Source organism: Lepus europaeus, chromosome 11, assembly GCF_033115175.1.
Source record: "Lepus europaeus isolate LE1 chromosome 11, mLepTim1.pri, whole genome shotgun sequence".
Classification (NCBI taxonomy): domain Eukaryota; kingdom Metazoa; phylum Chordata; class Mammalia; order Lagomorpha; family Leporidae; genus Lepus; species Lepus europaeus.
In genome coordinates, this window is record NC_084837.1 from 105618351 (window position 1) to 105639780 (window position 21430).

Here is a 21430-nt window from a genome sequence, read left to right on the forward strand (position 1 = left end):
GGCTAATCTTCTGCCTGCGGCGCCGGCACACTGGGTTCTAGTCCTGGTCGGGGCGCCGGATTCTGTCCCGGTTGCCCCTTTTCCAGGCCAGCTCTCTGCTCTGGCCCGGGAAGGCAGTGGAGGATGCCCCAAGTGCTTGGGCCCTGCACCCCATGGGAGACCAGGAGAGGCACCTGGCTCCTGGCTTCAGATCAGCGCGGTGCGCTGGCCGCAGCTGCCATTGGAGGGTGAACCAATGGCAAAGGAAGACCTTTTTCTCTGTCTCTCTCTCTCTCACTGTTACTCTGCCTGTCAAAAAAAAAAAAAAAAAAAAAAAAAAAAAAAAAAAAGAAAAGAAAAGAAAAAGAAAAAAGAAAAAGGCTTTGGCTGAGATGAAATCGATGTAGAAAGTGGTTTTGGTGTGATCGGATTCTCTGTGATCTTCCAGTGTGAGTCATGTTTGAGATTCGTGTTTCTGGTGTGTTCATTAATTCCTAGAATAAATCCTCAAGGGCCAGCTATGTGCTAGGCACTGTTCTAGGCACTGGGAATAGAGCTGGGAACAAAACAAACAAAATCCTTCCCTCCTGAGCTCATACTCTAGTACATGTTGGTTCATAGACGATAAACAAGGAAAACGCAAAGTATGAGAGATACAGAAAGTGATATGGAGAAAAATGAAGGGGTGGCAGGTGAGGAAGCAGATTTTCTATTTTAAGTGGGGAAGTCAGAGAAGTGTTTGAGCAGAGGAGAGAGTGTGCCGTGTGGGTACCACAGGGAAGAGCAGTGAGGATGGAGAGAAGCCACTAAGGCAGAAGATGCTGGAGGAGAACAAGGAGCAGTGGGGGGTGGAGGGTGGGCTGCTTGGGAAGGTGGGAGGGACTCCCCCAGGATGTGATTTCACTGGTCTGAGCTGAGGCTGAGGCTAGGATTGCTCCGCAGGTGTTGATAATGTGCACCCAGGACTGAGAGTCAGTGATCTGAGGCTTGGGTAGACCTGTCTTTTGCATCTGACAGAGAAGTGCCTGGTAACCGAGTGGGAAGACTGAGGTCGGAATTGCGGGAATGTGCGTCTTCCTCATTTAAGCACCTCACTTCCCCCAGCCTCAGTTGCCTTGCCTGTAGAGTAAGCAGCTTACATTTAGTGGTTTCCTACCATTTGTCTGGCTCTGAGAGCCCTTCATCTTTCTGGTGCTGGAGGAACCTCTAATCTAGAATAATCTAGAACAGTGTTTTCTAATCCCGTTCTTGCAACACCCTAAGGTGTGTCATAATTGTGCCAAGGGCTGTAGTAAATGGCTCAATACCAAATTGAAGGAACATTTGTGCCATACACAGCAGCTCCTTGGGAAGATGAGGGTATTGGGAAATGGGAATGTGAAAGCTGACCGCCCAGGTTGGAGCTCTGAATCAGGGCCAGCCTGGTCCTTGGGAGCAGGGGGGATGCTGAGCACTAGTCCCGCTCACTCATGAGTCGGAAACTGTCCAGCTCCTGTACAGCCGTGAGATGTGCCCGTGAGCACGTGATGAGAGTGACCTGGCCGGGGCCAGTGAAGCCTAGTGCTCAGGTGTGTTCGCCCCTCTGCAACCAACCTGTGTTACTGCAACCCATAGGGTCCCACGCCTGGAGGAACCGAGGTTCACTGGGAGAAATAACCAGGTACACTCACCAGAGCACCCTGGAGTGTGTTCTTGCTGGATGGCAGGCCTCAGCACCCCCTGACCCCGACTCTGACTTTTATCCTCATTTATACGGTACAGAGCCTGCCTGCTGGTTGATGTTTGAAACAGCGAGGTCCAAGTAAGAGAAGGAGGAGTCCCAGGGAAGGCTTCCCTGTTCGCCTCTGTGGAGTTGGGATCATTGGTTTCCTTTGTTCACTTCTAGTTTTCCATTAATGCTGTCTCTGTTCCTGTTTGGAATCCCCACTAATGCTGGTCCGTCAGAGTTCAGATGAAAATGCAGTCAGGTGAAGGAATGCGGGACTAGCAGGAGAGTGGGCAGAAGTAAGAACTCATCAGCTGTGGGGCAAGCACTGCCTGAACCTACCCAGTCTCCCTGAGCAGTAGCAGTGAAACCTGAGTCTGCCAGCTCTCCCCAGTTCCTCTCGTCCTTGTCACTGCTTCTGCTTGCCCCTCCCCTCCTCTTCCCACTCGCGAGCCCCCTGCTCCTCAGCCCCAGTGGCACCTTGAGCCCTGGAGGAGGAGCTGTGTGAAGGCTGGGCCGGGCTGCAGCCCTTCTCTCACCAAGCTGCCCTCAGCAGTTGGCGGGCGCCTTGAAACCAGCGAGGGAGACTGGCTGGTCCCTGAGATGGATGGGCAGAGGACTTCAAACACGTGACGGGATTGTGAAAGGCGGCGTTGGGAGAGCTTTACAGATATTAACTCACTTAATCTCTGTAATAGCCACATTTTACTCTGAAGAAACAGGCCCGGAGGTGAAGAATCCTGCCCCGGTCATGAGCCAGGGAGTGGCAGGGCTCTGAGACAGGAAGGGAGCAGGGCTGGGGCCGGGGCTGGGGCTGGGGAGGGTTTGTCTGGGGCTTCATTTGGGATCTGCTTTGAATTTATGCCTAGAGGCTTCTCTCAGGGCTGCACCCATGCTGTGTATGGCTTTAGTTTTTAAGACTGTCTTTCCTTATTTTCATGTTGACCTGCAACTTCATTAAAAAGGCATTCTGTTTTTTTCTTCCCTTAGGTGGTGTGTGGACACTAGACCATGTGCCTAGGTAGTTTTTGCTTTCTCCGCAGCTCTGCTTCCCCAGCAACGCTCACCACGCCCTTGTTTTGAGAACCTCACGAAGGTACGACGTCCAGGCTGACCTGAGCTGGCCTCCAAGAGTTGAGAGTTTGGATACAGAGGTCTTTTTCTGTTCCTTGGGTTGGGTTGGGTTGGGTTGGTGGTGAAATACACTTCACAAAACTTAGCATTTTCAGCATACATCCTGTTCAGTGGCATGGAGTCCATACCACCATCTCCACACCCTGCACACCTGGTACTAAAACTCTACCCACTGAACAATAGCTGCCTCTCTCCCTGCCCCCAGACCCTGCAGCCACCCTTCTTCTTTCTGTCTGTTAGGAATTTGCCTACTCTAGTGATGCCGTGCAGGTGGAATCATTCAACATTTGCCCCTTTGTATACAGTTTATTTCACTTAGCATAATGTCTTCAGTGTTCATCCATGCGTAGCATGGGTCAGAATTTCTTTCGTTTTAAGGCTGAAAAATATTCTATTTATCTACTCATCCACTGATGGACACTTGGGTTTCTTCCTCCTTTTGGGTGTTGTGGTTATTGCTGCACATGCATGGGTGTGCACATTTCTCTATGTTCTAGTCTTAATTCTTTTGATTATATTCCCAGCATTGGAATTATTGGACATAATGGGTACTCTTGTGTTTAATTTTTTTTTTTTTTTTTTTGGAAAGGCAGAGTTAGACAGTGAGAGAGAGAGAGAGAGGCAGAGAGAAAGGTCTTCCTTTTTTCCGTTGGTTCACCTCCCAAATGGCCGCTACGGCCAGTGCACTACGCCGATCCGAAGCCAGGAGCCAGGTGCTTCCTTCTGGTCTCCCATGCAGGTGCAGGGCCCAAGCACTTGAGCCATCCTCCACTGCCTTCCCGGGCCACAGCAGAGAGCTGGACTGGAAGAGGAGCAACCGGGACAGGATCTGGTGCCCCAACTGGAACTAGAACCCGGGGTGCCGGCGCTGCAGGCAGAAGATTAGCCAAGTGAGCCGCGGTGCCGGCCTGTGTTTAATTTTTTAAGAAAGATTTATTTTACTTAATTGAAAGGCAGAGTGACAGAGAGGAAGAGACAGAGGAAGAGATGTTCCTTCCGTTGGTTCACTCCTCAAGTGAGTGGCCACAACAGCCAGGACTGGGCCAGGCTGAAGTCAGGAGCCTGGACTTCCACCCAGGTCTTCCATGTGGGGAGCGGTGGCCACGAACTTAGCAGGGAACTGGCTTAGAAGCAGAGCAGTGAGGACTCCAGCCAGTGCTCTGATACAGAATGCTGACGTCACAGGTGGTGCCTTAGCCCACTGTCTGCAACACCTACCCCTCTGTGTTTAATTTGTTGAGGAGCTGCCATACTGTTTTCCAATTTTTATTTGAAAGGCAGAGATACAGAAAGGAGAGAGAGAGAGATTGAGATCATCCATCCACTGGTGCAAGGGCTGGGGCTGGGCTAGGCCAAAGCCAGGAGCTTCCTCTGGGCCTCTCATGTGGGTGCAGGGGCCCAAGCACTTGGACCATCCTCCGCTGCTTTTCCAGGCACATTAGCAGGGAGCTAGATTGAAAGTGGAACAGATGGGACTTGAACCAGTGCCCATATGGGATGTCGGCACTGCAGGTAGAGGCTTAACCTTCTACACCACTGCACCGGCCCCTGCCACGCTGTTTTCCAGAGTAGCTGCATTGTTTTGTATTGCCACCAGCAGTACACAATTACTCCAGTTTCTTATTTCGATAATGCTTTTTGCTCCCTTCTTTCCTTTTTAAAGACAGTAGTCGTCCTAACGGGTATCACTTTGGTGGCTGTTCAGTAGGAACCTATGAAGTCCACTAGAGAATTTCTGGGTTTCTGTTAGAGCAGAAGAAATACCGTGATGAACCTCCATTTGCTCCTCATGCGTGTTCAGCAGTTACCAATTCCTGGCCAGTCTCCTTTCATTTACATACCCCCTTCCTGCTCTTTTTTGCCTGTGTTATTTTGAATCAATCCCCAAACATAAATGCCATTTCATCTGTAGACATTTTAGAGTGCTTCTTAAAGGGTCAGGGCTCTTAATAGCCCTTCTTGTCTGATGGTGGAGAAGCACATAGGGATTTCTCCTAGGACACATCTCCGTCATCCCCTCGGAACACCAGGGACACGTGCAGAGGCGCCCATGGTCACCCCACGATGCCTGCCAGGCTGGGTTGACTGACCCCTGCTTTCCTGCAGAGGGCCGACTGCCTTGGCAGCCGAGCTCACCCAGATCTCTGAGAGGGAAGGAGAGACAAGGGAGCAGGTGGGGATAAGGAAGAGCACTAGGAGCAAGTGAGAGAAAAATGTGCCCCGAGGGAGCAGACTCAGGGCGAGAAGATAAGGATAAGAAGAGCAGACCAGCTGACAGGTCTGCGCTTTGAAGATTTTTGCCTGTCCAGTGGTGTGGAAGCGATAGGCACTCAGTAGAAACTGTCCTTGGGTTTGAATTTGGATCTGTTGTCTAGGGTACGGCTCTCTTGAGGCTGGGCAGCAGCAGGGCCTGAGGCTCCTGGGCCGCCCCAGGGTCGCAGGGTCGGCAGCTCTGTCCTCAGTGTGCAGCGTCCCTGCGGCGCATTGGTCAGTGCGGGCCAGGCAGTCCACTTTGTGCTGCTGTCCCGCAGTACCACAGACGGGAGGTTCTCAGCGATGGACGCTTGTTTGGCTCACAGCTCTGGAGGCTGGCTAGTCCAGCATCGAGGAGCTGCATCTGCTGAAGCGGCAGAGGCCAGGTGAGCCTGTAGGGGGAAGAATGGAGCCAAACTCATTCCTTGTCAGAAATCACGCGTGCAGTTGTGAGTGTGTTCATGGGGGCGTAGCCTCATGGTCTGCTTGCCTCTCAGAGACCCCACCTTGCAGTGGGGGTGGTTAAATTTCACTGGGGGTCCTGGAATGGGCTGTCAGCTGTGGCAGTAGGCTAAGTGTATCCAGTGCATTTTCTGCTTTTAGGACGTTTACATTTTACAGTGGGCTTAAGGGGATGTAACCCAGTGGTAAGCTGGGGTGTGTCTGCATGTGGGTGGGGTGGGGTGGGCAAGAGAGGGGCAATGAGAGCAGGGCACTGGGGGGAGACTGTTGACAAACCCCTTGGCCCCTCAGCTCCTGCACTGACCTAAGACAACCGTGGCGATACCCCAAGATTAACAGTGTGCTCCTCTCAGTTTTGGAATCTTTGGGACTGTAGCTTGCCTTGTTGGATGAGATTGGTAGAACCCTCAGATCCGTGCTACGTGGGCTGCAGGGATGGAGAGAGAGTGGGCGCTTTCCTGGTGCCCTTTGCTCAGGGAGTGGAGGCTTGAGTGCCTGCGCGCGTGAGGTGATGCTTTTACACAATTCAGTGGGAAGGACTCAGCCAGACTGGTATGAACAGGAGGGCTCCTGCCCGCTCTCCTCTCAGGTCTTTGGATTGCTCCCCTCTAACGTGCAGCGATCTATCTCAAGCAAGGGAAGGGAGGGGGTCCAGGGTCAGGGGTCAGCTTTCGTCCGGTTCTCAGCTCTGTGTCACTTTGCCTCTGTGCCTGCAAAATCGCAGCTCCCTCCAGTGACAGCCCCTTTTCTGTGTATCTTTTTAGGAAACATAATGGTTACACTGAGGTGTAATTCACATGTCATACAGTTTGCCCATTTAAAGAACATTCAGGGACTGGCACTGTGGCACAGCGGTGCAGTGCCGGCATCCCACATGGGCACCAGTTTGAGTCCCAGCTGCTCCACTTCCACTCCAGCTCCCTGCTAATAGCCTGGGAAAGCAGTGGAGGATGGCCCAAGTACATGGGCCCCTGCACCCACATGGGAGACCTGGAAGAGGCTCCTGGCTCCTGGCTACGAATCAGCCCAGCTCCGGCTGTTGCGGCCATTTGGGGAGTGAGCCAGTAGATGGCTCTCTCTCTCTCCCTCCCTCTCTCTCCCTCTCTCTCTCTCTCTCCCCCTCTCTCTCCCTCTCTCTCCTTCTCTCTCCTTCTCTTCCTTCCTTCCCTCCCTCCCTCCTTCCCTTCCTCCCTCTCTGTAACTCTGCCTCTCAAATAAATAAATAAATCTTAAAAATAAGTGTCATGCAATGATTTCAGTTCATTTGCAGGGTTGCACCTCCTTTCTAAGACTCGAGAGCACCTGTGGCCTCCTCTTCCTGTGGGTCTCAGGGCTGGCCATCCCATTTCCATCAGTGTGACACTGATGCCATCAAGACAGACGACCTTGTAATGGGGACATTGGCTAGCAGGCACTCCCTGCTGATAAAACATTTAATTTAGTCATGCTGATAGGGGTCCAGGATTCATAGACAAGGGCTGTAGATAAGTAGGTCCTTCCTACTGACGAGCTCCCATCCCTGCCGAAGGGCTCAAGGGCTCGTTGAAGTTCTAAATGCTAGGCACAAAAGACATTGCATATTTGCCAAATGCTTGACTGGGAATAAACCTGCTTGGGAATCTGTGACTGTCTTTGGACAGCCTCAGTCTAGACAGCTGAGTTAGCAAACTCTTCCCCTTTCTCACAGTGGATCACCTTCCAGCAGGCACTTCGGAGCACATAACCAGACAGTGAGGAAATGAACCACTCTGATCTGTGTGTCAGGTGCTGGGGAGCTCTGTGAAGACAAAGCAGGGGAGGGGGGCTTCCCATGGGCTGGTCACAGAAGGGTCCTGCCAAGTGACATGGGCCAGAGACCTGTAGGATGCAGGGCAGTGGGCGCGCAGATAGGCTGCAGGCAGAGGTGGGCGCCAGGCTGGGAAAGCGGTGGAGGATGGCCCAAGTGCATGGGCCCCTGCACTTGAAGACGGTACGCAGGCCTGCGGGGCAGGGTGCACCGGGTGAGAGCAGGGACTCAGGAGACGAGGCAAGCTCTTTGGCCTGTGCAGGCCATGGGAAAAGGCTTGGCTTGACCTTGAGTTTTGAGGAGAGAAGGGCTGTGGTATGACTTCTGCTTTCACCACTGCATTGCGGGAGGAGGGGAGCAAAGGGAGCCAGCGGAGGTTTTTGTGGGAATCCAGGAGACGGAGGATGATGGTTGGACTTGGATATGTTTTGAATGGGAAGTTGGCAGGGTTTGCTTGTTGGTAGGTGAAAGGTCTGAGGGAAAGGGATGTTTTGGCATAGGTGGCTGGAAGGAAGGATTGTCGTCTAGTGAAATGGGGAAGACTGTTGGAGGAAGTTGAGTTAGACACAGGGTGCTTAGGGGTTAGATGACAGTTAGACTTCCAGGTTGAGCTCCAACCCTAGAAATACCAGTTAATAACTTGGTGAGTGCCTGTTGAGGGAGGGGCTTAAAAATAGCAGGTCGGGTAGTTGGCTAAGCCTTTGCCTAAGGTGCTGACATCCCATTTGGGCACTGGTTCGTGTCCCGGCTGCTCCTTTTCCTAAGTAGCTCTCTACTACGACCTGGGAAAGCAGTAGAAGATGGCCCAAGTGCTTGGTTGGGCCCCTGCATCTGCATGGGAGACCAGGAAGAAGCTCCTGGCTCCTGGCTCCTGGCTTTGGATCAGCCCAGCTCCAGTCATTGTAGCCATTTGGGGAGTGAACCACTGGAGGAAGGAAGACCTTTCTTTCTGTCTCTCCCTCTTTCTGTCTGTAACTCTACCTTTCTACCTACCTACCTTCCTTCCTTCCTTCCTTCCTTCCTTCCTCTCTCTCTCTCTCTCTCTCTCTCTCTTTCTTTCTTCCTTCCTTCCTTCCTTCCTTCCTTCCTTTCTTCCTTTCTCTCTCTCTCTCTCTTTCTTAATATTTATTTGTTTGTTTGAAAGTCAGAGTTGCACAGAGAGAGAGGAGAGGCAGAGAGAGAGAGAAAGTCTTCCATCCGATGATTCACTCCTCAACTGGCTGCAGTGGCCGGAGCTGTGCCAATCTGGAGCCAGGAGCTTCCTCTGAGTCTCCCACGCAGGTGCAGGGGCCCAAGGACTTGGGCCATCTACCACTGTTTTCCAAGGCCATAGCAGAGAGCTAGATCAGAAGTGGAGCATCCGGGTCTTGAACCGGCGCCCATATGGGATGCGGGCGCTTCAGGCCAAGGCATTAACCCACTGCACCACAGTGCTGGCCCCAACTCTACTTTTCAAATAAATGAATAAAATAGCAAGAGGGAATAACCATGGTAAAAGTAGATTATGTGGTGGGGGAGAAGTGGTGGAACAAAGGGGAATATGAGGTTGGCTGTGGGGACCCTAAAGGGATCCTGTGCCCTCAGCAAACTTTCAGTGGCTTGCATGGGTTCAGGGGCAGCGCTCAAGAGCTGAGTCTGGGCCTCCAGCGTTGGGTCCTCCCTGTCAGCTGTGTTGTGGCCTTTGGTGACTATCGGATGATCGTTACCTCTCTGAGCCTCTGTTCTCCAGGAAGGAAAGGAAGAGGTTGGACAGGATCGGTACACTGGAGTCAACTGGGAAGCAACAAAAAGCTGAGGCCCATCCCAGCCCTGCTGAGTTGGGGTTTCCACGACTGGAGCCTGGACATCTGTTGTTTTATTTTATTATTAAGTATTTATTTGAAAGGCAGTTATGGGTGTGTTGGGGGGAGATCTTCCATCTACTGGTTCATTTCCCAAATGGCCGTAATGGTCAGAACTGATCCAAAGCCAGGAGCAAGGAGCTTCCTCTGTGTCTTCCACGTGGTAGCAGGGGCCCAAGCACTTGGGCCATCTTCTTCTGCTTCTGTCCCAGGTACATTAGGGAGCTGGATTGGAAGTGGAGCAGCTGGGACTTGAACTGGTGCCCATATGGGATGCCGGCACTTCAGGCAGTGGCTTTACTCTCTGTGCCACAGTATAGGCGTCTGAATTTTATTTTTAAAATTTTAGTGGTTTTTATTTCAGAAACAGAAAGCAAGCCCCCATCTGCTGTTTCACTCCCCAAATGCCCACAGCACCTGGGGCTGTGAAGCCAAGAGCTAGGAATTCAATCTAAGTCTCCCACATAGGTGGCAAGAATCTAAGAACATGAGCCATCAGCTCTTTCCCAGGGTGCACATTAGCAGTGACTTGGAGTCAAGAGCTGGAACTGGGACTCAGACCCAACTGCTTGGACATGGGAGAGAGGCTTTTTTTTTTCTTCTTTAAAGTTTATTTATTTGGCCGGCGTTGCGGCTCACTAGGCTAATCCTCCGCCTTGCGGCGCCGGCACCCCAGGTTCTAGTCCCAGTCAGGGCACCGGATTCTGTCCCGGTTGCTCCTCTTCCAGGCCAGCTCTCTGCTGTGGCCCAGGAGTGCAGTGGAGGATGGCCCAAGTGCTGGGCCCTGCACCCCATGGGAGACCAGGAGATGCACCTGGCTCCTGCCTTCGGATCAGCACGGTGTGCTGGCCGCAGTACGCCAGCCGCGGCGGCCACTGGAGGGTGAACCAACGGCAAAAGGAAGACCTTTCTCTCTGTCTCTCTCTCACTGTCCACTCTGCCTGTCAAAAATAAATAAATAAATTTTAAAAAATAAAGTTTATTTATTTGGAAGGGAGTGTTAATGTAGAGGGGAAGGGGGAAGGGAGGGAGGGAGAAATTGAGAGAGAAAGCTTCCATCTGCCAGCTCACTCTACAGGTGGCTATAAAGACTGGCTGGGGCTAAGCCAGGCTGAAGCCAGAAGCCAGGAGCTTCTTCCAAGTCTCCCTTGTGGGTGAAGGGGCCCAAGCACTTGGACGATCCTCTACTGCTTTTCCCAGGCCATTAGCAGGGAGCTGGATTGGAAGTGGAGCAGCTGGTACTTGAAACACTGACCATATAGAATACTGGCACTGCAGGCAGCAGCTTAACCCACAGTGCTGGCCCCAGGGGTGTTCTGAACACAGTCCTAACTGCCTTGTACCAGGCGTCTATATTTTAAGTCACCCTCTGGGTTTTTTTGCATCAGTACAGTAAGCAGTAGCGGTCGGCTATTTGGAAGCCATGGCAGCAGATCATTTCTGAGATTCCCCAAAGTGCAGTTGTCTACGAATCTTGTCACAGTGTTTGCAATGGAATTCTGTTCTTGAGCGATAGGATCTTTGGTTGTGGCAGACAAGGCATGGAGCAGAGAAGCTGCAGCTCCGTGAAGGCCGTCTTGGGCGGGGCGGCCAGGGACATCAGCCAGGGGTTTGAGAGGCATGAAGGAAGTGAAGGAATGGTTCTGGGAGTGTTGGGAGCAGTGACAGCCTCTCTGTCCCCCCAGTCAGAGGGGCAGGTGTGTTAGTTCCTGGAGGTGGAGGAGGATCTCAGCTTTGGACGGCCCACAGAGTGCTGGGAAGAGCTGAGGGGAGAGCTCACGATTCCAGAAAGAGAAAGGAGCCCCTGTGTTGGAGAACGTGGGGAGCAGGCAGGGCCTTGGTTCCCAGCACTCAGGGAAGCATCCGGCAGGAGGGCCCTGGAGCAGAAGCTTTGGCAGGTTTGCTTGGGGCCGAGGTCGGATCCTGGGTATTCTTTTCTAGTCGGGGAGGCAGCATGGAGGCATGCGAGGGTCCCAGAGAGGCACAGTAAAGTTTAGAAGGAAAGAGCCTTGGCAGCGGCTGCAGAGAACGGCCCTGCCTGTCTCTGTCCTCCTGGGAACTGAGCAGGGTGTCTCTGCTGCGCGGCAGCGTCCGTGGAGTGTGGCGTGTGCCTTCGAGGGCTGATCTGGTGATGTTTCCTGGGGCACTGGGCAGCTGTTTCCTTCTGCATTGCTGAGAAGCACTTTGAGACTTTTTTTTTGCTAATGATTTGAATGTCAGGTGAAATGAAACAGTGGCCACTGACCAACTCAGAGCATCTGTGACTTGGAGTTGCTTAGATCTATAAGCAGGCCTCGGGCTGGCACACTGGAGGGCATGGATACGTGCATTCATATGGTAGGGAGTTACTTTTATGTAGAAATCTGTTCTATTTTAATTTACTCAGCTTTTACAGCCTGGCCTAGCCTAGCCAATCCTTAAAGTTATTTGTTTTAAAATTTTTTATTTATTTTATTTATTTGAAAGGCAAAGATTGACAGGAGGTTCACTCCCTGAATGCCTGTAGTGGAAGGACCAAAGCTCGGGTGGGTGGCAGGGACCTAACTACTTAAGCTATCACCATTGCCTCTCAGGGTGCACATGAGCAAGAATGTGGAGAGAGGGGTAGAGCACTCCAATATGGCTGTCCAAGTGACATCGTAACCACTAGGCCAAACACCTGCCCCTATAGTTGTTTTTTAAGGCCTGCCTGGGGTCTTCCCACAGGTAATTAGTGACAGCATAGGAGTGAAAGCCAGTTCCCTGTGGTTTACAATTCCTTATTATTTTAGCTCTACCATTCCTAGCTTGAGGCTCTGTTCTGTGTTCAGGAATGTGGACCTCTTTTTTCCATGTCGTTGATCCTACTGGGGTTTGGCCTTCGGTGCCACCGCTGGGAACTGCAGCTGTCTTGGTCGGTGCTTGCTAGTGTCCAGGCTGGCACCCTGCAGCCTTTGGGAGCCTGGTTACTTGTTCCCTTTCCCTCTGGTGCAGCTCCCCTTCCTGGTGGAGAAGTTCTGCCTTGCAGCCGAGGCAGCACCACCCTTGGCATCCCAGCTTGTTATGCTCTGCCCTGTCGTCTCCCAAGATGCTCCTTTTCCTAAAACAGACAGCTGAGGGTGACTGTCATTTGCCTATTTAACATTTTGTGACCATTATAGGGTGGGCATTTTGCCCAAGGTTAAGTCAGTTGTTGGAATGCCCTCCTGTCAGCATGCCCGAGTTCACGTTCCGGTCTCCTCCCAATTCCGCCTTCCTGCTAATGGGCAGCCTGGGAAGCCGCAGGTAATGGCTCGAGCCTTGGGTCGGTGACTCCCAGGTGGGAGAACGGGATGGAGTTCCCAGCTGCCTTTCAGATCATTTGGAGAGTAAACAGGTGGATGGGAGCTGTCCTTGTGTCTGTCTCTCTAATAAATAAATAAAAATAAAAAAGTTCTTAGCCTTTATTAATTATGATCGGACTCAGATGGTATCAGTATGTAAGCCATTGTGGGGGGTGAAGAGTTCACCCACTGCTTGTGAAGCTAGCTTCCTCCCCCCCTCCGTTTCCCTCTCTGCCTCCCTTCCTTACATCCTTCCTTCCATAAACAACAGCAGACTCCAGCAAACTTCATTTTACCATCTCACAGTCCAGTGTTTCTTCAGTTATGTTGCCTTTCACTTTCACTTTGTAAATCTGAAACGTGTTATTTGTGTCCTTGTCTTGTAAGAATGTCTCCACCAACTTACTGGCCTATTACTGAACTTTTATTGTTCTACCATTACTGCACTTGGCATTACCAAGAACTGCCTATGGAGTTTAATGCTGCTGGCAGTTTGAAAGTTTTGATGTTGAGGGGAAAAGCTCACGAGCTTCGTGACTAGTCCTTGGTCCTACTTCTTCTTTTTTTTTGACAGGCAGAGTGGACAGTGAGAGAGACAGACAGAGAGAAAGGTCTTCCTTTGCCGTTGGTTCACCCTCCAATGGCCGCTGTGGCCAGCGCACTGTGGCTGGCGCACCGTGCTGATCCGAAGGCAGGAGCCAGGTGCTTCTCCTGGTCTCCCATGGGGTGCAGGGCCCAAGCACTTGGGCCATCCTCCTCTGCACTCCCTGGCCACAGCAGAGAGCTGGCCTGGAAGAGGGGCAACCGGGACAGAATCCAGTGCCCTGACTAGGACTAGAACCCGGTGTGCCGGCACCGCAAGGCGGAGGATTAGCCTGTTGAGCCACGGTGCCGGCCAGTCCTACTTCTTCTGCACCATTTTTTATTTAACTTCTAGATTTGAATGTATGGACATTTGTACATTTATAGATATGTATTACCTAAACAGCCTCAGTATATTTTCTGACTAGTGAATAATGTCATCTTTTATTTGTCTACACCATCAAGCTTCAAAATTCTACCCTTTCCGTAGTACTGAGGTTTGATGAACACACACACCCCTCAGCTGTGCTGCTCCCTGCCTCCTCGAAGAGAACAGAGTTCCAGTTTTAGGCTGTCCTTAGGAAGCCCTCCCATCTCCGGCACAACTTCAGTCTCATTTCTCAAGCCTCTCCCACCGCTTTTTCCCAAGGTTAGGGAACCAAACTGCCCAGCACGAGTAGCTGTGGACACGGGGTGGTCTGAGTAGGGCAGGATCACAAGCTGTAATTTGCTTCCAGTGTCCTCTCTGATAATGTCCAGTATTTTGGGGGCCCCCTTTGCTGAATCAAGTGACTGTGTGTGTTAGGGATCCCTGTGAGCTGACGCCCAGGCCCCTTTATTGAGTGGTTTACCTTGGAACCCGCTGTTCTAACAGTGTCATTGGGGCCGCTTTTCCCAGACCGTCTCTTCATGTTTGCCCTCACGGATGCTCCTTTGCTGGGCTTTTCTTACTTACACAGTCTTGGGAGGACTTGTTGTTCAATTTTACTTTTTGATTTGGAACAGCGTTAAACAGGCCATTTGCAAGCATGAAGGTTTCACTTTATTGCTTCAACAAGTATGTACTGAGTAGCTAGCGGGGATGCAGCGCTGAATAGAGGGAAGCCTTTTCCTTCGCGAAGCACGTAGCCTAGCTTTCTTCAGCTGGACCATTGGTTCCCGAAGTGTTTCAGTATGAGACTTCCTCTCAAAAATAATCATTTCACAAGTCCTTACTCAGCAGTGGCGTTCCTATTGGCCGATCATTGGGAGCACACCCATGACCGTGGGTGTGCCTTTTACGACTTGGGAACCCCCGTGCTAGGGAGGTCGTGGAAGTGCTAAGCCTCCATGCAGAAGTGGTCACAGTTCCCGTAAGTGGCAGTCACAAAGATCCATACACACAGGCAACATAAGTTCTGTTGGTTTGTTTTTGTTTGTGGTGGGATTTTGGCATTTGAAGTCGATAGACCTAGTGGTTTTGCCATAATCATGCATTCCTACTGGTTCTGCCTCCCCAAAGAATCCTACTGGGCTGATTGGGCCTGATGAGCCCTTCTAAATTGAAGATGCCCCTTCCCCTACCCAAACAATAGGTTTACTTAAGTGTTTGGTAAAATTCCCTAGGCAAACTAGTAGACAGTAATCAACTGTGGGGTTTATTCCCCCACCCTTTTGTTCCAGATGGCCATGGAGAAGGAAATTGCCCCAGAGGGTGCAGTGTCAGGCTGTGGGCCTCGCCTGGTTTTTTGCCTCGAGGGCTTGCACATGTTGTTGCAGAATTCCACCATCTGACCTTCAAGTGAAATTTGCTCTGGGCTTAGGCCTTTCCTGTGGATCAGGCCTGGATCCAGACCCATCAGACCGGAGTGAGCCTCTGCCAAAGGCTCTGCGGGGTGGGCTGTCGTGCCTAGGCTGGTGTTTCTGAACTCAGCTCTGGACCCCAAGTGGCTGTCCCAGGCAGGACGGGCTACTGCCTGCCTGTGGTTTGCTCCTCCCAACTTCGGCTTGCCACTTTCACAGGTTGCAGACGCTGGTGAATGCCAATGCTTTTTATTTTGACTACATCTTTTATTTTAATTAAGTTATACCATTGATTTTCTAGCTAGCATTCCCCTGCTGAGTCATGCCACATGAGCTTTAAGAAGTTGATATTGGGGCCGGCACTGTGGCGCAGCAGGTTAATGCTGTGGCCTGAAGCAACAGCATCCCATCTGGGCACCGGTTTAAGACCGGCTGCTCTACTTCTGATCCAGCTCTCTGCTATGGCCTGGAAAAGCAGTAGAAGATGGCCAAAGTCCTTGGGCCCCTGCACCCGTGTGGGAGACCCGGAGGAAGCTCCTGGCTCCTGGCTTTGGATCTTCACAGCTCCAGCTGCTGCGGCCATTTGGGGAGTGAACCATTGGATGGAAGACACCCCCCCCCTTCTCTCTCTGCCTCTCCTCTCTCTGTGTAACTCTTTTAAATAAATAAATAAATCTTGGGAAGAAAAAGAAGTTGATATTAATGATGTTTAGACTCCTGTTTAAGGAGCACCTCAATTTTTTTTCTTTTTGTATATTAAAAATATAATTTAGGGGCCAGCATTGTGGCGTAATGGGTAAAGCCACAGCCTGTGATGCCAGCAACCCATGTGGGCACTGGTTTGTGTCCCTGCTGCTCCACTTCTGATCCAGCTCCCTGCTAATGGCCTGGAAAAAGCAGCAGAGGATCACCCAAAGTGCTTGGGCCCCTGCCACCCAAATGGGAGACCCAGAAGGTCCTGGCTCCTGGCTCAGCTGTGGCCATTGTGGCTATCTGGGGAGTGAATCAGAGGATAGAAGATCTCTGTCTCTCCTACTCTATCTGTAACTCTGACTTTCAAATAAATAATTATTTTAAAAATGTGTATATAATTTAATAAAATTACATGAGTAATAATGATTTTAATAAATTAGAATCTGAAAATAAATAAGATCATTTTATCATCTGTGGATACTTTTAATATTTTGGTGTATTCTAGCCTTTTTCATTAACAATATGTATTTAAAAAGTTTTTAAGTCTACTTGAAATAGAGTTTGTTCTGTGTATACACTTCAGGCTCCTCTCTTCCAATATCAGGAGCACTGCTAATTGCCTTAAGTATTAACCTAGTGTATGATTTATGTTGATGACTAGTGTTGTACTGATAATTGTTTACATTTTTTTAAAGATTTATTTATTTGAAAGTCAGAGTTACACAGAGAGAGAGAGAGAGAGGTCTTCCATCTGATGGTTCACTCCCCAGTTGGCTGCAACGGCTGGAGCTGCGCCAAACTGAAGCCAGGAGCCAGGAAACTTCTTCCAGGTCTCCCACGTGGGTTCAGGGACCCAAGGATTTTGGCCATCTTCTGCTGCTTTCCCAGGCCATAGCAGAGGGCTGGATGGGAAGTGGAGCAGTCGGGACTCGAACTGGCGCCCATATGGGATGCCAGTGCTTCAGGCTAGGGAGTTAACCTGCTGTGCCACAGTGCTGGCCCCTTACATATTTGAATGTATGTAATATTGTAGCTTACTGTACCAGTTTCTTTTTTTTTGTATCAGTTAAATGTCAGTTTTTTAAGTTCACATTGCCTGCCTTGTATCATGCTAGCCAGTTGAAAAAATGAAACATGCATGTAAAACAATTGTCAAACAAAACATAATTTTACAGCTTAGATTTCTGAGTTGGATGTAGTCATAAAGAAGGATATCAATGTACACTTTTTTGTAAATATGTTTTAGCTATATTACAGAATACTGCTGCTGATCTTTTTTTTTTTTTTTTTTTTTTTTTAAGATTTGTTTTATTTATTTGAAAGAGTTACAGAGAAAGGTAGAGACAGAAAGAAAGGTCTTCCATCCGCTGGTTCACTCCCCAGATGGCCACAACGGCTGGAGCTGTGCCGATCTGAAACCAGGAGCCAGGAGCTTCTTCTGGGTCTCCCATGTGGGTGCAGGGGCCTAAGGACTTGGGCCATCTTCTACTACTATCCCAGGCCATAGCAGAGAGCTGGATTGGAAGTGGAGCAGCCGGGACTAGAACCGGTGCCCATATAAGATGCCGGCACTTCAGGCCAGGGCATTAACCTGCTGCACCACAGTGCTGGCCCCAGTACTGCTGATCTTAAAGATTTATTTGCCTTTTATGACTAAGGACATATACTTATTAGTATTGTATTTCAGGCACTTCGATTACTATACCAATTTCACTGTCTCTCTGATAGAGATGGAAAGGTCAAACATCAAAGGTTATTGAGGTAGAAAACCATATTAGTCAAATTTTTGGCCTTTCAACATTTTTTAAAGATTTATTTATTTATTTGAAAGGCAGAGTGACAGAGAGGCAGAGACAGAAAGAGTGGGAGAGTGAGTGAGTGAATGAGAGAGAGAGAGAGAGATCTTTTGTCTGCTGGTTCACTCCCTAAATGGTTGCAATGGCCAGAGCTGGGCCAATCCAAAGCCAGGAGCTTCTTCCCGGCCTTAACTTGGGCCATCTTCTGCTGTTTTCCCAGGCCATAGCAGAGAGCTAGATCGGAAGTGGAGCAGCCTGGACTTGAACTGGCACCCATAAGGGATGCTGGCACTGCAGGTGGTGGCTTTACCCACTACCCCAGTCCCGGCCCCTGTCTTTCAGCAATCTTGAACCAGTTTCTTATTGTTGAGCGACTAGATTGTACCCCTCTTCCCATTACCAGTGATCCTGTCACACTTGTTCTTGTCCTGTGCCTCTGCATTCCTCAGGGTGAATGTCAGGCTTTCGGCAGGCATTGCTCATCACCCCTGCGACAGGTCAGATCAGCGACACTGCCGTTAGTGTGCTGCTGGGCGGACACGACTAGTACTTTTGGAAAACCTTGGTCAGATTTTTTTTTTAAGATTTCTTTGTTTATTTGAATGGCAGAGTTACGGGGGGTGGGGGATGGGGGAGGGCAGAGAGAGAGAGGGAGGGAGAAGGAGAGGTCTTCCGCCCACTGGTTCACTCCCCAGATGTCCACAATGGCCAGGGTTGGACCAGGCTGAAGCCAGAAGCCTAGAACTCCACCCGGGCCTCTCACGTGGATGTGGGGTTCCAGGGATTTAGGGCATCTTCCACTGGTTTCCCAAGTGATTAGCAGGGAGTAGGATTAGAAGCAGAGCAGCCTGGACTTGAACCAGTGTCCATATAGAATGCTGGCATTGCAGACAGTGGCTTATCCAGTTGAGCCACAGTTTTGCTTTTTCCCCCCATGATTTATTTATGTATTTGAAAGGCAGAGCTACAAAGAGAGAGAGAGAGGAAATCTTTCACCTGCTGCTTCACTCCCGAGACGGCTGCAGCGGCTGGAGCTGTACCAATCTGAAGCCTGGAGCTTCTTCCAGGACTTCCACGTGGGTGCAGGGGCCCAAGGAGTTGGGCTATCTTCTGCTGCTTTTCCAGGCTGTAGCAGCGAGTTGGATTGGAAGTAGAGCAGCTGGGACTCGAACAGGCACACATATGGGATGCTGGCACTGTAGGTGATAGCTTCATCTGCTGTGCCACAACACTGGATCCTCATTTTTTAAAATTAATTGATTTTTCAAAGTTACACTTACTTGACAGAGAGTGAGAAAGACAGACTAGGTCACTTCCCAAATCCTGCAACAGCTGAGGCTGGATAAAGCTGAGGCTGGGTGGGTGCTGGAGATTTCATCCAGGTCTCCCATGTGGGTGGGAGGGACCCACTTGCCTTCAAGGGTGTGCATTAGCAAGAAGCTAGAATTGGGAGCGGAGCCCAAGCTCTTGAACCCAAGCCATCAGATTCCATACGGGATGTGGGCTTCTCAAGCAGTGCGGTGGAAGCCTGCCCGTTTGAAGTACCTTTCTATTAACATGTTAATGACAGTAACTGTGGGTTCCAGTTATTCCTTTTGGTTTGTTATTTGCCGTCCTCCCTCTATTCACCCTTGTTTCTAAACTTAAAAAAAAAAAAATTATTTATTTGAAAAGTAGAGAGATAGAGACAGACTGAGATCAGTGTTCAGGTACATTCCCTAAATACCTGCAGCAGCATGAACTGGGCCAGGCTGAAGCCAGGAGTCTGGGACCCAGTGCTCGGGCCACCACCTGCCACCTCTCAGGGTGCATTTGTAGGAAGCCAGATTCTGAAACAGAGCCAGGACTCAGATAGCCCAGTGTGGGATGTGGTTGTCCCAAGTGGTGCCAAACTCTCTCTTGTTTCCCTTTTAACCTTATGCTGGCAAAGGTTTTGATGAATACAACTTTTAATTGCTTATCTTTTCTTTCTTCTTTTTCTTTTTTGAATATTTTGTTTTTATAAAAGGGTATTTTCATTAATTCCTGTCATCTCCTTGTAAACTGATACTTTAGAGCAAGGTTCAAAGGAATACAGCAGGCTGGCGCCGTGGCTCAACAGGCTAATCCTCCGCCTAGCGGCGCCGGCACACCGGGTTCTAGTCCCGGTCAGGGCGCCGGATTCTGTCCCGGTTGCCCTTCTTCCAGGCCAGCTCTCTGCTGTGGCCCGGGAGTGCAGTGGAGGATGGCCCAAGTGCTTGGGTCCTGCACCCCATGGGAGACCAGGATAAGCAACTGGCTCCTGCCTTCGGAAAAGCGCGGCGGCCATTGGAGGGTGAACCAACGGCAAAGGAAGACCTTTCTCTCTGCTCTCTCTCTCACTGTCCACTCTGCCTGTCAAAAAGTAAAAAAAAAAAAAAAAAAACACAAAGGAATACAACAATATACTTGGTACATGCCTTGTCCACTGTTACAGATGGCTGTGGTCTTATTTTCCTCACCAGGACTAAATAGAAACAGGTCCTGATCTTTGGCTTTCAAAAGCTTCAGCTTTGGTGTTTACAGTTGCTAAGAAAGGTTATTCCTGCTGCTGGCTTTGGTGTTTACAATCATAAGAAAGGTTATTTCTGCTGCTGCTGTTGAGCTGCCACACCATTCACAGTATACTCAGTTCACCTGTGACTGTGCTCAGCCATCGCGGAGATTTCTCTGTGAGGACAGCATTACTTTCATCTAACGTCATATCTCTGCTGCAAGCTCCAACCACTTTCTGTGAGGCAGTAGCAGACTCCCAGCTCCTCCTCGCACACACTACTTCCATCTCCCCTCTCTTACACGATTTCCTACCTCCTCAGGGGACCATTCTCCTCTGTCCTTCTCTCTAGGTGGAAAGAAGGGAGGGAGGGAAGGGGATAAGTTTACAAAGTGAGCATCATGCAGGTGTTTCCTTATAGTGATCCATTGGCATCGGGCTGCCCAGTGCTTTTGCTGATCTCCAGGAGACTCCTCTTGTTTGTGGGTTTCAACACTTCTTAATGCAGGAGACAATCATTTGTTCAGTTGGAGTACCAGCCACTCTGTTTCTGATCCAGCTCCCTTCTAACGCATCCTGGGAGGCAGTAGAGGATGGCCCAGATGCTTGGGCCCTTGCCACCCATGTGGGAGGCCAGGATGGGGTTCCAGGCTCCTAGCTTTGGCCTGGCACAGACCTGGCTGTTGTAGACATTTGGAGAGTAAACCAGCAGGTAGAAGATGACTCTTTCCTTTTTTTCTTTCTGCCTTTCAAATGGATGAAAATAGATAAATAAACATTTTGAAAAAAACTGTGACATCAATCTGTCAGCCCAAAAACTTTGGAATAAAGATAACCTACCAGTAATCCCACCACCATGCACAATTGTTTTTCCTTTTTCTTGGCTCAAGTGCATATATTAGATTTTTTAAATTCAACTTTTAAGAAAGAGTTCCATGTGTCCAATGAGTATATTTCACAATTACAGTTTTTATTGACAGCATAATAGCTCATTAGGTATTTAACCATTCCCTGTTCTTGGGCATTTAGATTGTTTCTGTGTGTTTGCCCCCCCCCCCCCCCATTTATTTGAAAGAGGTACAGAGAGAGAGCAAGCTAGCATGAGATCTTCCATCCGCTGGGTCACTCCCCAGGTGGCTGCAATGGCTGGAGCTGGGCTGATCTGAAGCCAGGAGCTAGGAGCTTCTTCTGGGCCTCCCACATGGGTGCAGGGGCCCAAGGACCTGGGCCATTCTCTGCTGCCCTCTCTGGCATGTTAGCAGGGAGCTGGATTGGAAATGGAGCAGCTGGGACCCCAAATGGCAGCCATCTGGGATTCTGGCGCTGCAGACAGCGGCTCTACCTGCTACACCACAGTGCTGGCCCATGTTTCTCTTTAGTGATGCTTTAATAATGCTGTAGCATTACAGTTTTGCATGTAACTTTTGAGAAGTTCTGTTCTTGGATGAATTTGTGAAATGGGTGCCTGGACCCAGGGGTTTGCCACTTACCTGACTTTGTGCAGCTGCCACACTGCTTTCTGAAGAGTGGTGCCAGTCTGCATCCAGAGAGGGCTTCTGCGTGGACCTGGTGCAAGAACTGTGCCAGCCAGTAAGGCCCTGGG

The 21430-nt window shown here is 50.2% G+C and overlaps 1 protein-coding gene across 2 annotated transcripts in view; it reads left to right on the plus strand.

Moving 5' to 3' along the window:
• The window catches only part of ZNF592 (zinc finger protein 592), a 58374-nt gene that overhangs the window by 11532 nt on the left and 25412 nt on the right, over positions 1-21430 (plus strand). Inside the window, exon 2 of one of the 2 annotated variants that reach the window (XM_062206300.1) lies at positions 2675-2838. The gene's annotated coding sequence lies outside the window, so the exon portion shown is untranslated. The remainder of the gene's footprint in view (positions 1-2674; positions 2839-21430) is intronic. The other variant, XM_062206298.1, reaches the window with a different exon arrangement.